An 8,160-nucleotide genomic window follows, 5' to 3' on the forward strand; every position below is an offset into this window, starting at 1 on the left:
GACCAATCCTTTTAGATATGATCTTTAAATATGTATAATTCGATTCAGATTCAAATTCAAATTCAGATTTATTTTGTATATTTCTAACCGAGTCTTCATTGGCTGTTACACACACATATGCACAAAAACACACACACATATACGTACACATATGCATGCACAAGCACTCGCTCACAAATATACATACATACATACACATAAGGAAACACATATACATACACACACACACACACACACACACACACATATATATATATATATATATATATATATATATATATAGGTGGGGGTTCAAACGAGAACCCCTGTGATTTACGAGAATGCGAGAACAACTCAATAACCTCAAACTTTTTTAATTAATAAATTAACTTTTATTATATATAAATAATTTAATAAGGACAATAATGTAATTAAGTAATTTTTATTTTATTTTAATATACCATAATTATCTTTTCACGTTCCACGTTTTACTCTTGGTAGTTATCTTCTTCTTCTTCTCGTTAACATCTTTTCTTCATATCACACCTCTATCACATAAGTATCACACTCATATCATATGATTATCACACCCATATTATATGATTACACCAAAATTTTAACTTGTCAACCAAAACGATAACCCAAGTGATGTATAACAGTGATTATCACACCCTTATCACATGATTATCACACCCAAATCACATGATGACACCAAAATTTTAACTTATCAACCAAAACGTTAACCCAAGTGATGTATAATGGTAATTATCACACCCCTATCATACTCATATCACATGATTATCACACCCCTATCACATGATTACACCAAAATTTTAACTTATTAACCAAAACGATAACCCAAGTGATGTATAATGGTGATTATCACACTCCTATCACATGATTATCACACCTATATCACATGATTATCACACCTAGTATAATCCTAACCTATTTCGTAACCGTTTTACTAGATAATGATAATAATGAGTGTTTAAAAGATAATGATCGTGTTTAAAAGATTTGATGATATCATTTCCATTATTACCCTTTTAATTTTAAATTTTTTTGAATCTTTTTAAATTTAAATTTAAATTTTAAAAATCTTTTAATTTTATTTTTTTATCACAATATGAGGTTATTTGGTTGTTCTTGTGTTCTCGTAAATCACAGGGGTTCTCGTTTGAACCCTTCCCTATATATATATATATGTATATATATATATATACACACACATATATATATATATATATAGGTATATATATACATGGGTTCAATCATTTGAGAATTCTAAAATTTGTGAGACATGTGAGAACTTCTACCTTAATGTTTTGTTAAACATGATTTTTTCCGTCTAAATATAGTATTTAATGTATTGATTAACATTTATCGGTTTCACAATGTGTTTGTTTAATATGTATTCGGTTCACAATGTAGAACTTTTTTACATGTATTGTTGTTTCACAAACATATAAAAAATGTTCACATTGTGAACTGAGTACATATGAAGTAAACACTTTGTGAAACAAACATATGTTAATCAATATTCTAAATCATAGTCTTAGATGGAAACAATTCGTATGAAATAACACATGATGCACAAGTTCTCAAGTTTATCACAATTTTACATGTTATCAAAAGAAGCCCCCCCATACATAAGTGCATACATACATAGCTATAAGTTATTTTGAGAAGTAATAAATATTTGAAAAGTAAAAAAGTGATCCTAGCTCTTCATATGGTCAAGATCGGATTTGACTGATCAAAAAATCGCGGCTTGACTGGACAAGAATTTGCTGCTTAAACTGGTCAAAATTTGCAGCAATGCAAAAGATAGAGAGATAGTTTCATAACTTTTAGAAATATGCGGAAACGAGTTCATTTGTGAATCCTTGTGATTCACATATGAACTAATTAATTGGTTCGCATATGAACCCGTGTGATTCACATATGAACTAATTAACTGGTTCTCATATGAACCCGTGTGATTCATATATGAACTAGTTTTAGATGATGTCATCTTCTTCACCTAATTTTAGAACCGACCAATTTCTCTCCATACCAAAATAGGTCTATTAGAATAAGCCACTTACTTTTAAATTTATATGATTGTATATAAAAGTATTACAATAAGTTGTGATAAGGAAATCAGGTAACCTAATAAGTTCATATATGAATCATACGAGTTCACATATGAACTGGTTCAATTAAACAGGTAGCGTCAATAATAGAAATGATATTAAAATTGCAGAAAAATGACATAGTTTTATTTGATTTATATTTTGAGGAATGTACTTTTAAAATATACATTTATAGTTTATAGTTATAAAATCCCTATATAAGAGGTGTATGTATAGTTTCGAAATATTCTATTTTAATATACGTCTATTAAAAAAAGGTCATTTTCACCTATGACATGTTAATGTTACATCAAAATTAAATATTAATATATATATATATATATATATATATATATATATATATATATAAAGCTTTAAATATTTCTTTTGGAAATACATTATCCAAAATATGAATGAAATGAAGGTGAGTTCATTTTTAACCAATTTGAGCAACTATTATATGTTGTGTTACAAGGTTTATAATATAAATACACACATACACATCATCATTAGAAACCGAATAAATTGTAGATACCAATTTTGCGTGTTGTTATTATACATTGTTATTTGATATATGAAACAAGATATAAAAACGGGTTGGTAAGTTTTCATGAATTATTGAGTTCGTAAAAAAAGGGAATTATCTATCTACCTATCCACACACATATACACACACACACACACACATATATATATATATATATATAGATAGATATAGAATAGATATAGATATAAGTCAAATCAAATACAAACTGTCTAAATGTTATACACAGTACAAACCAATCTCAACCGTTCGTGCAAATTATCAAATCAATGTCAACAATGTGGATTAAATAGGTCCAAAATTTACTCTCCACATGATTTGCAACTGACTTGGTAACCGCCTAAAAATTTCAACATACACATCAAGAGCCGAGATTGGTTTACAGTGTGTAACATTTAGGCGGTTCATATTTGATTTGTCCTATATATACCTACACCCTAGCCAATCTCAACCGTCTTTGTAGACAATCGACGAGATTAAGTCGGTTTCTAAATTCACTACCAACCTCATCTCTAATTGATTTACTAACCGCATTAGATTTCAAAATAAACAAAATCGAGGGTATAATTATAGTTTGTAACAAATGCAATTATAACTCCTTCTATGTGTATATATGCATATCTAGGGTTGGGTTCCAGTGAGAATGAAAGGTATGCCGAGAATTCAATAAACGGTTGCGATTAATCATGATAAAAACTTATTTTTTTAAATTTAAAATTGCATAAAGATAAGTGAACAATGTTGAAAAGGGTATTTAGGTAAAAAAAATGTATGTAACTCCCATATCATTAATTAATTGGGAGTTACAAAATCAAAAATTCTATGATTTTTTGTTAATATAAGAACCATATGAACACAACTATATATATGAATCATTGTGTCAAATACGAACAAAAATTTGACATATATATGAACTTGGACTGCATAACATTTATGAATACAATATGAACATAATAAGAATAACTGCTATACGAAAGGAAATAAATAAAAAACAGGTATGAACATGATATGAACAGCTTGTGAACAATAGCGATACTTTGTCAATTGGAGTTTTATACATGCATTGCATCCACACCGTTTAAGGTTCACCCCATGTTCATATATGTTTCTGATCTTATATGGTTGTTCACCCCTTGTTCATATCGTGTTCACCTCTTGTTCATATCGTATAAATTATATGAACACATAACCCCAACGCTATGAACACCGGGTGCAAACACTTACACAAATATAAAGATTTCGTATCAAGCTTAAAAATAACATTTGTGTTCATATGATAAAAGTAACATGAACACAATGGTTCATGATTCATAAAAGTTGGTAATATGACAATATGAAAATGGATCATATATGTACTTCCATTTAAATATGTGAATTAGATACGTATTTTAATAATTAAAGAAAAAAACTATCAATACATGATGAGTTATAAAAAACACAATACATCGTAATGAACATAATTTCGATTAAAACGAATTTAAAAAAAATAAAAATATATTACCAAGACATTCGCTTTTGTTAATTTCTTCAATTCCCGACCTCGAACTCCGATTGTCATTATAAACCATTTTAATCTTATAATTGTTGTCGATTTATTTTCCATTGTGTTTATCCATATTAGCTTGATCGATACCGAAAATTTTTACTGCCGTGTTTTCTATGCGAATTAAAAACTGATAAAACAATAAACATGGAAGATCAAAATTAAAAAAAATAAAAATAAAAATATTATAAATGCATATTTTTTGGGATTTGATGATTTGTAACTCCCTATTAATTGTTTGGGAGTTACATATCAAATAAATTTACTGAAATATCCTTGTAATTAAAATGTGAACATGACATAAACCTACAAGAAGAATGAAATTTGATTGGTTGCCATGATTTTCAAAGTTAACACAAAGTTGTTGGTTAACATTTGATCTTCCCTATATATATATAGGGTTGGGTGTGAGACCAAATGTTTTTCGTGAGACCCGTAAGACCAATTTACGTTCATTGATCAATTTTATAAGCTAATGATCTAATGGTCTAAAATTGCACGGTGGCAATTTTGTGATTATTGAGAAGTCTCGTAGCGTTTGTGAATGTTCAGATCTAACGATTGTAGATCTAATCCAAGGGTTAAGAATTGGTCTTATGGGTCTCACGAAAAACCGTTGGTCTCACATGATCCCAAGTTTATATATATATATATATATATATATATCGTGACCTTCTTTTGAGAACCCATAAAATTGTGATAACTTTGAGAATTAGTGCAGAAAGTTTCGTCACTTAACGGATAAAAGTTACTATAGAAATAACATGTTGATCTTCCCCAAGAACTCACATCGACGGGAAGGTTTGGTACCTCAATGTCGGCTCTTTACCACCTCAGGCAGTAGTATGTTCCAAGGAATGGACTATTCACCCATTATAACAGTACGTGAGCTGGGTTCAAAACTTCATGTGCTATATCATATGATATTTTTCATCTAGGACTATGATTCAAAATATTGATCAACATATATTCATTTTATGATGTGAACTTTTTAGTCTGTTTGTGAAACAAAAGTTACACATAAAAAAATTTCACATTGTGAACCGCATACACATGAAGCAAAAACATTGTGAGACAAATATATGTTTTCTCAATAAATAAAAAAATAACCTTAGATGAAAAAAAATCATATGAAATAATATATACATTAAGATAATATTTCTCACAATTACATAAAAAATAATTTTAATTTTTTTTATAATACTCATTAATTGAGTTGCTTTGTTAACAATTTATTTTATAATGACTTTTTCTCTCTAAAACATGATAATGCTATTTGCAAATTTAATATTAATATTATATATATTTTTTCTTTTTTTTGGAAACCACTTAAATGGAAAAACTCAATTATTGTTAGTACTTTAAATTCAATTGAATATATAGCATCCATTTGATTAAATTCTTTATAATTCTTTAATTTGCTTTAAATATATTGACACTCATAAATATAAGTAATGTATATCAAGATCATTAGAGAATACTAGAAGAGTACTCGTGTAATGTAGTAAGACACATCTTGATTTTAATGTTCTATTTTATTATTTGTCTCTGTCGATTTTATAATACGATTTTATGTATTTGTAAGAAAACAATAATGATTTTATTTTTGAATAAAATATAAATTTGAAGATATTATAAAATTTTCAAAAATATATATCAATGTTAATATCAAATCAACTATTTAAAAGTTCTAAATTTTTACGTAAATTCTTTAATTTATTTTTTTTATTTATAATTTAATTAAAGTTTAATAACGAAATAATTTATTTTTCGTTTAATAATATAACATTTTATAAAGATAATAATTATTTATTTTGTTGGAACTCGATAATTATTCTAATTATATTTTAGATTTTTTATATTTATAAAAATGAGATGTTTATCTTGTATTTGATTATGTTTATCTGCAGTTAGTTACACGAATTCAAATATGAAGCTTTAATAAATTGTAGTTACGCACAATCTACTTGCAATATTGAGTTTTAAGTAATATGTATTAATAAACAGTACTTTACGCATAAAAAGTTGTTTTTAAGAGTTTTTGTCAAATACTTTATAATATAGTATAGATGAAATACAATAAGGCATATTTTTTTATAGCTATTTATGGGCGAGACGACCCGTTAGACCCGGCTCATCCGGCCTGCTAGATAAACGGGGTTTGAACAACCATTGTCGAGAAAATAGACGGGCCCGAGTTTATTCGTTAAAATTAACGGGTGGATTTGGGCAACGTAAAAATAAATATGAACAGACCCGTCCAGCCAGTTTATATTTTATAATTAATATTGTCTTACCATAAATTAAAATTATACAAGTATATTTTAAAATTAAATTATTAAAGTTATGGGATGGACTCTTTGATTATTCTTGAGAACTCAAAAAGTTAAGAGGTTGTTTGTTTTTCGTTTCTTTCTCCACTTAATAAGATTCATGTGTCACTTTAGTTGATTAAAATTTAAATTACAACGGTGTTTTTCCTTTACTTTTTGGTTCCTCATTTGTTAATTAATTGTTAGTGATCAAGTTTATAAATTTATAAAAGTTACACTTTTTAGAATTAGCTCCTGGGTAAGCCCGACCCGTTTATAGGATGGGCAATGACAAGTTGTCAAACCCGAAAAAAAGGTTTACATTTACAATATTAGGTCCGTTGGACAAAAAAAACTAATTAGGCCCGCCCCAGACCCATCCCAGGACTGCAAATGATTACCTCTACCTTTTTTCATCTCCATTTCTAAAAGAATATATCGTTTTCAACAGATTATGAAGAACGATAGCAGTGCAAGCCAGACCTTCAAGCATGCGGTCACGTAATTTTCAAATGGTAGTCCATTAGAGTTTACATTTGGTGTCAAGACTAACAAATTCTGGCAAAAAATACATCTACAAGGAAAAAAATAGTGTTATTTTTCTTTAAAACAGTAGAAAACGTACACAAGTGTCTCCGATAAACTCAAAGAAGAACAAGTGTTGATCCAATCAGAATTCCGAGCTCTTGCAAAAACAAAAAAATTGGCACACGTTTAGATCATCCCGTTATCCCTAAAACATAATAAATTTACAGCACATCAAAAATTTCTGATATAATTGTCTTGATAAACTGTTTTATCAGATTAAACAAATGTGTCTTGTGTAAAAGCGTCAAAATTAGTTTATAAGACGTTAATGGGCGTATTAATAAGTTCCCCAAAACACTTTAAACTAAAACATCGTGCTACTAATTATTTTACGTGACATTTTTTAGAAGTGTCTTAAAAATAAATCATTACAAGGCATTTTTTTATTGGACATTTTTTCATATAATGTCATATAAATAATTAGTGGGACACTTTTATTTCAAAATCATCCTAAAAAACTTGTTATAAACTTTTTTTTTGAAGTAGATAATATTTATATACGGCAAATGCAACAAATAAACTCACACATCCTCCTCACCTATGGTGAGGTTTGAACCCCTGACTTCCTAGGAGGCCAAGGGCTACGATACCGCTAGGCCAAAGACCCTTTGGTAACTTGTTATAAATTTATTGTAACACTTTTACATACATCGTATAAGTATTTGGAACTATAAACTTTTGTCATGTTAAGCAATCTATTAGACTGGAACACTGTAAATCTAGTTTTTTTTTTTTTTTGAAATTATATGAAGTGTTTATGATAGCAAATATATATAATCTAGATACAAGGTTCCCTAACCTTTTTGAGATGATATTTTTATAGCCTTCATTTGATGAGCAATGACATCATAAACAACTTCATTCAAGCATGCCAACTTATACTACATTTATAATGCACCAATGATCTTGGATCGACGAAATATAATATATATATATATATATATATATATATAATAATAATAATAATAATAATAATAATAATAATAATAATAATAATAAATAAGTAACTTGAATGATACGTGTCATCTTCTGGTGAGCCGGTTATCTTATTTTCCCACCTAAACATGTATCTAGACA

The sequence above is a fragment of the Cynara cardunculus genome, assembly GCF_001531365.2.
Source record: "Cynara cardunculus var. scolymus isolate 2C chromosome LG 12, CcrdV1, whole genome shotgun sequence".
NCBI classification, from domain to species: Eukaryota; Viridiplantae; Streptophyta; class Magnoliopsida; order Asterales; family Asteraceae; genus Cynara; species Cynara cardunculus.